Genomic DNA, 9,326 nt, shown 5'->3' with positions numbered 1-9,326 from the left:
TTGCAAAACAGTTTAAACTATAATCCTGCATTTTCATTAGTTTCTTGAAAAACTTCTGCTGTGGGCTTGAAATCCTTCCTGTTTTGTTGAGCCAAAGGTGATTTTTCTCCCCAGCAGTCTGAGCACAAACCTTCCTGCTGGTTCTATGTTGTCAGGCTTCAAAACTCACATTTCCCACTAAGGACATTCTGCCCTTTTCACTGAGAGAGCTTGACATTGACATCTATCATGTAAACAAAGCTAATTAAAGACAGTTATTACTTGCTAGACATAAAAGTCTTCCAACCCCACAGTCCTGTAGATTTGGCTGGCTTTGGTAAGTGAAGCTCTGTGCTCTCCCTATTCTGCAGAAACACTGAATACATTTCCAGCCTAAGAGGTTTCTTCAGCCCTGTATCTCTTTATTTTCTGTAAGATTTGAGGCCTATAAAAGGGACTTCTTTCAGTCCATGTGTTTGCCACGTCTTTGCCTTGAGATGCAGGAGGAGGATGGAGCAGCCCAGACCATCCCTGCTGTCAGCTCCATGCTGCAGCAGCACCCACAGGCTCTGGGAGCATCCTTCATTCCTGTGTGTCCATTTTTCAGCCTAATACATAATTTAAATAAGACCTCAGCCCAAACATTCTACATCTGCATCCTCTCCTAGGGCACTGAGCAGTGCAGAGGTGGTGGGCTCCAGGCAGTGGCCACCTGAAGCTTTGTTCCACTGGAGAAAGAAACATCCTCCCACGAATCTGTCACTGCTGTGTTTTGCCTTTTTGGGGGAAAATGAAGGCAGCAGCTCTGTGCTACTGAAGTTTCCATGGTTAGAGAAGCACAACTGCTCATCTAGGGACAGAGGTGGGCTGTGGGTTGGTTTACACTCAGGCTGAGGTTAGGAAGATGGCAATCTCTCCAAGAGCCCTGCCCACATTTCTGGCTTGGAAGAAGGAGTTAGAGGCTGTAGCAAAGTGATGGACGTGGTGCCTCCTGGTCTGAGCAGCACAGCTGGACGGGTGAGACAAAGCAGGAGGGAAAATCGGATAAAAATCCAAACACCTTCACTCAAAGAGTCTCTAAAGCAGCTCATTGGACTTGACTGTGAACTGAACTCAATGAAAAAAGGAAGCAAGAGATCCAGATGAAGGGAAAATTCTTCATTAAGAGCTTATATGGTCAAAATAAGGAATCAAACATGGCAATAGTTATTTGAGTTATAATACAATTAGACTTAATGAATATGTGTTACAACTATGAAAGGGGAATAGAATATTTTCTGTGCTCTTCAACAGAGATAAAGCTGAGGAAGGAATGGAAACAAAGATAGTAAAAGAGGATAAATGAACAGACAAAAGCCACTTAGAACAATCACTCTGCTTCTCAGCCCCACTTCCCTGGTGCATGGCTGGAGCCTTTTCTCTTTGGCCATGTCTCTGCCTCCCAAAATCACTGCAGAAGTGTAGAAAATCCTTCAGATGGTGGGATACCTTACTCTAATATTTTCAGGCAGGCTTCAGCTTTGTAGCTTATTCAAGAACAGGTTCTCCAGGTACCCAGGAGTTTAATATTATTAACAGATGTTTTGACTGAACATGTAAGAAACACAATAAGCTTGTTTGTTTGGTTTTTTGTTTGTACTGAAGAAATACTGAGAGGCAATTTCAGCTCCTGGTTTTGTATTCCAAGTGTTCTAGAAATTAATTTCCCAAATAAATAGACAAGATGTGGGACAGTTTTAGGCATGAAATCACACATAGTAGCACCATCATTACCAAGTTCTCTTTGGTGAATAATTAATCTCTCTGAATCTACCAAGCAACCTCTGAGCAGTTCTCACAGGTACAAATCATTCAGATCTTCTGGAAGCTGCAGTCTGGAGGAAGCCTTTGGTGGGAAATTGCTGGGAAGGGATTTTCCCTGACTGTTCCGCTGAGAGTTTAATGTGTGCCACAAAGCACAGGGGTGTGATTTTTGCTTACTGATGGTGGCTGTCGCTTGTCCCATTCACACAACTCAAGGAAATTCCTGGTTTATAAAAGGATTAGGGTCCCATTCCTAAATCCTGGTAACATTAGGCAATAAATTCTGGATTGTGGCACTTCTCCCTCTGTGACCTTTCACTGGGTTCTGTGTGCCACCTTGTCCTGCTCCCCAGCTCCCCCTTTCAACAAACATTTGCTGTGTTTTCAGTTCTCAGAACCACTATTCCCCTTCCCCTGTGGAAGCAAGCATTCCCTCTCACCTCTGTCAAAAGGGTTTTATGTACTTGCTCACCTACAACCAGCAGGACCCAGTCCTGAGTGGCTTCACACTTTATTTCCACAACACACCACAACTGTCAGGGCAGCACCACAGGTGAAAATGCCTGGAGGATGTGATAACCACCTTTGCCAAAGTGTTATGTTTTAGTGTTCTCAGCAACATTTTCTTCTTTTGTTTCCTCTGGAAATAGAACAAGGCACATGGCACAAGCATGCATCCATGCTCAGTTTTAAACAAGAGATTTTGGAAGGTGTTTGCTTTCACATTCAACCTGGTGGAAGGTGTCCCTGCCACAGCAGGGTGTTGGAAAGAGATGATCTTTAAAGTCCCTTCTGAGCCAAACCATTCCATGATTGTTTGATTCTATAAATTTCCCTGTATGAATCCTTCTTGTTTCATCCAAGTCTCAATCCCACCACAACAACAAAAATTTTAAGTAACAGCTGGTTCCTGTGTTTGTAGACAAAAGTGAAATTTTTCCAAGCTTGAGAACACAAAAGTGTGTAGAAATTGTCTTAAATACAAACTGAAAATTGATAGTTTCTCAATGCCTTCCCCTTCATACTTGTCACAACATTGCTAAGTTGCTAAGATATATCTGCTCCACTGAAGGAAGGGTCATGCATCTTTCTGGATGTCACCAGAGTTGCAGCCACACAGATGAAGTCCTAGGTATAGGTGAGAAGAACGTTCACTTCAACCCTTTTGGAGGAAAAAAAGTGCACCAGAAATCCAATATTCCTGAGTTTGGTTATTTTTTAACAAAATGTTGGCACCCACAGGGCAGAATAACAGATTTGTGGCTAAAATAGAGCCAGGGAAAGAGCAAGTGAATCTATTCAGGGATGCAGTTGGGAACACTGTGCTTGGCTCAGACAGCAATGGCTCTCACCAGATCATTCCCAGCCGTTCCCGGGGTCACCTTTCCATCGCGGATCAACCAAGATGAGGGATCAGGTCACAGAAATGCCCCAGCAATTCTCTTCTTCCTAGAAATCTAAATTTAAAAAGGGCCTAGTGCACACATAGCAAATGTTTCACAAAGTTTTACGGTGTGTAATTGCTTGTGGCACATACAATTCCTTAGCTGGGGTTTTCTGTGGATTTGCAGCAGGTCTTCTTCCCAAACCTGCAGTGTGTGCACAAGGTGACTGCACAATCCTGTAATTACACCTGCAAACCCTCACCCTCACCACTTTCAACTGAATAATCCAAAACAATAAATATAAAACATGTTTCAATTTGCAACTGCATCATTGCAAAAATCCAAAAATGGTAAAATTGTGTGTTGCAGCCTTCACACCTGTTGCAGAAATGACAATTTTTTTCAAATATCTGCAGTTTCCTCCACAGTAATGCAGGAAAATCCTGTGCCAGGGATCACATCTTTTCTGCCCATGGCTTGAAAGCGGTTACTGATTTTTGTCTGCCTGTTGGAATGGCCTTTCCTTGTGGAAAATAGAGCCAGTTCAGACACATTTAATGGAAGCACAGGAACAGTAGTTTGCTTGGACCAGGAAGAACATGACACCATCCTGCAGCATGCAGGAAAGAAAACCAGGAACACCCATGGGAATGGGGCATCCCAGTGCTGCTGGACAATGGGGGTTCTTTTGTAGGATGCCAAATACCACAGATGTTCATTTGCAAGAGAAAAAACTGCAGAGCTTGAGAAGGACAGATCAAGTGAATTCACATTATCCTCATTCTTCTACTTCTAGTCCTGACTTGGAGCCATAGAAAGTCCTCCTCATTTGTATCACATAGGACTATTTTTATGTGCCTCTTCACTGCCTTCCACCTACTCATAAAGTCCTGCTGATGACTTTAGTGTCACTTCCCACTATTTGACTTCAGCTCTTGGTCATTTCCCCAGGTTTTTTGCTGTTTTATGCTGTGCTGTAAAGTGGAGTTACCTCATGGCAGCAGGACTGACTCAGCTCTACCTTGGGAACGCTGGTAGCTGATCTCCTGTCAGTGTTTTAGAGCTTCTACCATGTTTTCTTGCCATTATTTCCAAATGGCTTCAGACTTTGCTTCAGTTTGGTTATAGTCTGTTCATTGTCTGCCTAATTCCTGAGTATGTCCTGAGAAATGGCAAGCAGGTGGAGTGGGAGCTTGATGCTGGGCTAGGCTAGGTGACATCAATGACTGCCACTTGTACAGTCCTTCTCCAGCTCTTTATTCCTTGGGACTCCCACATCCACACAGTCACACTCATAGCAACTCTAACACTCCTATTTTGTATAAGAAAGTGCCTTTTCACTTCCTTTTTTTTTTTTTTAAGCAGCAGAGTGCCATGCAAGTCCCAGCACTGAGTGTTTGTAGCTATAAAAGCATGTCAGATGTGGCTGTAAGTGCAGACAGCAGTGGTACTTCCTCTCTTCAGAAATGGAGCAAGTTTCTATTTTGGGCTGTGCTGACTCAAGGGTGAGGTACCCAAGCTGATTCAGCAGTTTGGCAAGTGAGGAGAACTTCTGGTTATGAATGAAACGAGCAATAAATTCAAGTTTGTCTTAATCTTAAAGAAATGTATATTTGAGTGAAGCCACCTCCTGGTGGCAGACATTTTGTCAGATAAGTGGAATATTCTGCATTGGTTTTGGCAAAAAGACCACTCCAATGAGACAACCATAAAGCCTGCAAGTAAAATCCTGGTCACAGGGGAGTCAGAGATTTCCACTCATCTGGACTGGGATTCATCCTCTCTCTTGAGTCACATAAAAAGATCTTCTACTGCTTACTTGCTTATTTAATCTGTGCATCTCATCTGGGATATGAAATCCCCTCAGTGATATGAATAAATTGAATAGCAATTTCAGAAGGATGAAAATAGAGAACACAAAACCAACCTAGGCACTGCAAGGAGGTGAGAATGCACCACCCATTTACTCGGCTTCCATGGGTTCATATGGAACAGATGTCAAAGTGATCTTCTGTTATGGAAAAATGAAATAAACATTGTTACTCCATCATGGTTTTATAAAGTATCACAGTCTTTCACAATATTTGCCAATGTTTACCTGTTAGTCTTCGAAAAGAAGCCAGAAGATTTGCTGAGTTTTGGTTTTCCTAAATGAGTTCTTTCACCTGGAGGCTTCCAGGATTCAAAACTTGCAATGATTGCTCTGCATGGCAGTAAGGATGAAGATACAGAAGTTTGTCAGAAAGTGAGATCTTTCTGTTTATTAAGGCAAGATAGCATGAAATGGGGCATGTGAGCTGTCTCCCTTGAGCCCCCTTCTGTCTGTGGATGGTCCAAACAGGTTTTAACATATTTGCCTCCATCTTTATGCTGTTACCAGGCAGGATCAATAATCCCCACAGTCCCCACCCATGGCATCCACGATGCCTGTTCCTTCAGGCTGCAAGCTCTTCCTTTGACAGCACACAACAAAAGCTGCAAACTTTCAAAGCCCATTCCTCCTCCCCAGCCACAGCAAGCCCTGTGGCATTAAGGCACGCTGCTGCTCCAGCCAGCCGTTCCCATGCCATGTTCTCCTGCCTCATGAGGGCGGTTTGGGAAGTCTAAAAAAGCATCATGTGGGCTGTCACATTTCAGAAGCCCCTAAATAGCTTTGCGTGCCTCCATCAGATAAGCAGTGAAGTACAATATTATGAATGTCAAACAACAGCTCATCATTACAGCTGACAAGGCTTGTTCCTCTGAGAGGGGAAGTAAATACAGTTCCACAGACTAAATGTCTATTTGGCGGCTTGAAGTTAAAAGAGCTCTGCAAGGAGGATTTGCATTTGCCCAGCTGTTGCTCTATGAAATATTTCCTCTAACTCAGTCTCTGAGAAAGGAAAACAGTCCCAGAGTATTTTGGAAGGGTGGTCAGAGCTCTTCACAGGGAACCAGCACAACCAAGTCCAGAATGAAGCCAGGACTCAGGAACCAGCCTGCATGGAGGCTCCCAGCTCTACCAGGATGGCTAAGAAAGTGATCCAGAGGAAGCATCTTCCTTAGAGGATGCCACAGACATGACCCACTCAGGTGCTGCCTTAACATGCTGGCTTTACATCTACCCTGGATAAAAACAAATCAGAAGGTGGTGGTGGTGAGGAAATAACAAATACAACCTCAAACCACTTCTCGCTCTCTAAAACAAATCTCAGTCACACTTAAAATGAATCCAAGCATCACTGGTGTTTGTGGTTTTCTGCTTCATGTATTTAATCTGCTACTTGAATTCAACAGAGAAAAATTTACACAATAAAAGCAAAGTGAAATTAAAAATTCAGTGTTTCAGGAGACTGCATGAGATCTGTCCCAGCCAGAGCTAATGAAATTGAAGAGAACTGTTCCTTGACTGCACATGCAGGGTGTTTCCATGGAACTTGATAAGGGCAGGGGAAGGTGGGGAGTGGCTGGACTGGTGACTGCTCCACCCAAAAGATCAAGTAGAGGAGCAGGATGGGAGCCTACAGGTTAAAAGTCTAATGGGAGCTCCTTGGGGGAGCAAGGATTCTGCACAACCTTGAAACCCCCATGTGAAGCTTTTAGTAAAGGAGGGTCTGACAAGTCAGATGTCTCCTTCCATCCCATCTCCCTCCTTCAAACCCATAAACATAAGCTGGGAATGAGGAACTATTTTATTAGTGGAGATCAAAAGCTGCCTCTGACCAGCAGCCAGACAAAATTTGGTATCATGTGGGTCACTCAGTGAAAACTTGTGATGTAGCCAGTATCTTTGATGTGATTCTGTTTATTCTAAGAACATACAAAGTACCACTTTATGGAGCCCAGGGGAACAACACAAAAAATCTGGAATGCTGGAATTTCAGTACCTCTTAAATCTCTAAGGTCAAATCACCCAGCATAAATCTTGCAGTTTTGCATAAAAAATATTAAAAACACAGGTAGTTTTACCTTAAATTTTCTGCCAATGAGGTAAAAAACTTTTCTTCTTTTCCCACCATGCCTTTGAATCCTTGGAAACTGTTGCACTTCTTTAATCCTGATGATTAAAAAATTCATCATCCTGTATGAAGTAAGAATGTAACTTAAAGTATATTTAGATGAATCAATAAAAAGGCTGGAAAGAAGTTTTAGTAAATTTATCAATTAATAGCCAAGCCCAGGAGGCCATCCTGCCTTTCTGCTCTGTCAGCTCAGGGATTTCTCTCTTCCCAACAGTGTTTATGTAAGAGCTGCATGGTAAGCAGCACTCCCTATAAAATATTGATCAGCTGAGCCATTAGCTGGAATTCAAGAGACAACAATGTCACAGCAAAACCAGAACAATTACTGCTATTGATTGGAATTTTTAGAGATTATTTTGATATTTGAGCATGTCAGGAAATACATATTTATTCCAAATAATAATACTAGGAACATATGTTACAGCATGGTTACAGGACATCTTTACAAAGGAAATGGAAAATAGGGCAGGTTTCAATTTCAGTAATTGTGCGGCCACAGATTTTCTATTACTATTTTTAAAAAGAGTATAGACAGTCATAGATCATTATGGCTGGAAAAGACCTCCAAGGACATTGAGTCCAACCTTTGACCCGATACTACTGTGCCAACTAAACCATATTGTGAAGTACCATGTCCACTTATTTTTTGCACACTTCCAGGGATGGTGACTCCACCACTGCCATGAGCACCTTGTGCCAGTGTCTGACCACCTTTCCAGTGAATAATTTTTCCCAATATCTGAACTGGTCTTGGCACAAGCTGAGGCTGTTCCATCCTGTCCCTGTTCCCTGGGAGCAGAGCCCAACCCTTACCCGGCTGTCCCCTCCTGTCAGGAGTTGTGCAGAGCCACAAGGTCCCCCCTGAGCCTCCTTTTCTGCAGGCTGAGCCCCCCAGCTCCCTCAGCTGCTCCCAGTGCTCCAGACCCTTCCCAGAACACTCTCCAGCCCCTCAATGTCTGTCTTGTCTTGAGGGGCCGAAAACTCACCCCGGGATTGGAGGTGCCCCAGCGCAGGGGATGGTCACTGCCCTGGTCCCGCTGGCCACAATGCCACTATTATTACATTGGCTTTATTTTACGGGGTGCTGGGGCCTTCAGAGAAGGGACTGCAGGAGGAAGGACGGCTGCAGTGAAGTGCTTCGCTGGGGAACGCTCACCTGGAAAAAAGTAAATGGGATTCAGGGAAGGAGAAGCCACAGCAGGAAGAACTGGGGCTGGAGCTGAGGGGATGAGGGGGCTGAGGGGGATGAGGTGAGACCAATTTGGGAACATCACCTGTGAGCAAGGGTGAGGGATGCAGAGCCGGGCAGAGGAGAGGGAGCTCTAGCACCAGCAGAGAGAAGCCCTGCGAAGAAGGAAAGCCACGGTCCATCTGCGAGGAGAGATAATGAAACCGAGGGAGCGGTGCAGGCGAGATAGCGTCAGCCATAAACAAGCGGAGAACGAGGAGAAAAATAACCCAGCGAGTTTGCAGCGGGGCTCGGGCTGAATTGTTTGGTGAAGTGCGTGTTGTCTGCGCATGGCAAATGTCAGCCGGTGGGGAGGGCGGCGGCGGGGGCAGCCCGGGAACCCCGGCGCTCGGCCCCGCGGACTGGCCCCGCGGACTGGCCCCGCTAAGGTGCCGCCCGGCTCCTGCCGCCCCTCGCTGTCCCGTCCCTGTCCCATGGACAGCACCGCCGACATCACGCCCGTCCCTCTCTGAGGGGACCGTCCCCGCTGCCGCCCGCGACCCTCGCACTGAGGCGGGAAGTGTGTGTGTGTAGGGGGGGGCGCGCTCCCGCCGCGCCGCCGCGCCCAATTGGCCAGCGGGGGCGCGCTCCCGCAGCCCCCCCGAACCCCCCCCGCGCCGTGAGGAAGATGGTGGCGGCCGCTTGAGCGCGTCCCCGCGCTCCCCTTCCTCCCCTCAGACGGGCGGGCGGGCGGAGCAGAGCAGAGTGGCTGCTGCTGCCGCCGTCCCGGCTGGGCGGGCGGCTGGCTGAGGGCGGGAGGCGGCCCCTCGTCGGCGGCCGTGCGGGGAGGAAGCGGCGGGCAGCTGCAGCCGACATGGAGGAGCGGTCCCCTCCCGGCGGGGGCCCGGCATCCCCCCCGCGGGGCTGAGCCAGCGGCCCGCCCGCCCCGCGCCTCGGGAGGGCTGCGGGGGAGCGGGGCCAGCGGCGGGC

The 9,326-nt window shown here is 46.5% G+C and overlaps 1 protein-coding gene and 1 long non-coding RNA gene across 4 annotated transcripts in view; one reads left to right on the top strand and one right to left on the bottom strand.

Annotated features, from left to right (window-relative positions):
* LOC120513044 lies at positions 1 to 9,320 on the bottom strand. 2 transcript variants are annotated; one of them, XR_005630186.1, is made up of 6 exons: positions 8,443 to 9,320; positions 8,155 to 8,324; positions 7,116 to 7,227; positions 5,266 to 5,370; positions 5,095 to 5,178; positions 1 to 3,239 (listed from the first exon to the last, which is right to left on the bottom strand). It is a non-coding gene; the product is annotated as an uncharacterized LOC120513044 (long non-coding RNA). The 2 variants fall into 2 exon arrangements; XR_005630185.1 differs by lacking the exon at positions 1 to 3,239 and having other exon boundaries at positions 3,251 to 5,178.
* A 5-nt stretch (positions 9,321 to 9,325) lies between these two features.
* Position 9,326, top strand: part of ADCY9 (adenylate cyclase 9) — an 83,013-nt gene continuing 83,012 nt past the window's right edge. For both annotated transcript variants that reach the window (XM_039731991.1, XM_039731990.1), the window contains exon 1: position 9,326. This exon is cut by the window's right edge and continues 1,940 nt beyond it. The gene's annotated coding sequence lies outside the window, so the exon portion shown is untranslated.

Source organism: Passer montanus, unplaced genomic scaffold, assembly GCF_014805655.1.
Source record: "Passer montanus isolate IOZ18808 unplaced genomic scaffold, ASM1480565v1 scaffold8, whole genome shotgun sequence".
Lineage (NCBI taxonomy): Eukaryota > Metazoa > Chordata > Aves > Passeriformes > Passeridae > Passer > Passer montanus.
This window is presented reverse-complemented; position numbering and strand designations above follow the sequence as displayed.